This window comes from Grammomys surdaster, unplaced genomic scaffold, assembly GCF_004785775.1.
Source record: "Grammomys surdaster isolate TR1022 unplaced genomic scaffold, NIH_TR_1.0 126189, whole genome shotgun sequence".
Lineage (NCBI taxonomy): Eukaryota > Metazoa > Chordata > Mammalia > Rodentia > Muridae > Grammomys > Grammomys surdaster.
The window spans coordinates 3,255,403-3,255,744 of record NW_021620995.1 but is presented as its reverse complement, the minus strand read 5'-3'; positions in this window follow the sequence as shown (position 1 = coordinate 3,255,744).

Below are 342 nucleotides of genomic sequence, written 5' to 3'. Positions count from 1 at the left end.
ACACACACCACACACATACACACCACACACATACATACTACACATGCCACACACACAGCTACACATCACACATACACACCACATACCATACATACCACACACACACACCACACACACACACCACACATACACACCACACACACCACACACACACCACACACCAGAAATTAATAAAATAAAATTTATTTTAAAAATAATTTAAGATAAAATTATATATATGTAAATTATACATAATTTAAAATAAAATAAATTTTAGTTTAAAAACCTTTCAAAATAAGAAACTGCATCCAATATGTACAGATTTATTGCTTGTCATTCCCAAAACAATCAGGGAATTTTAGT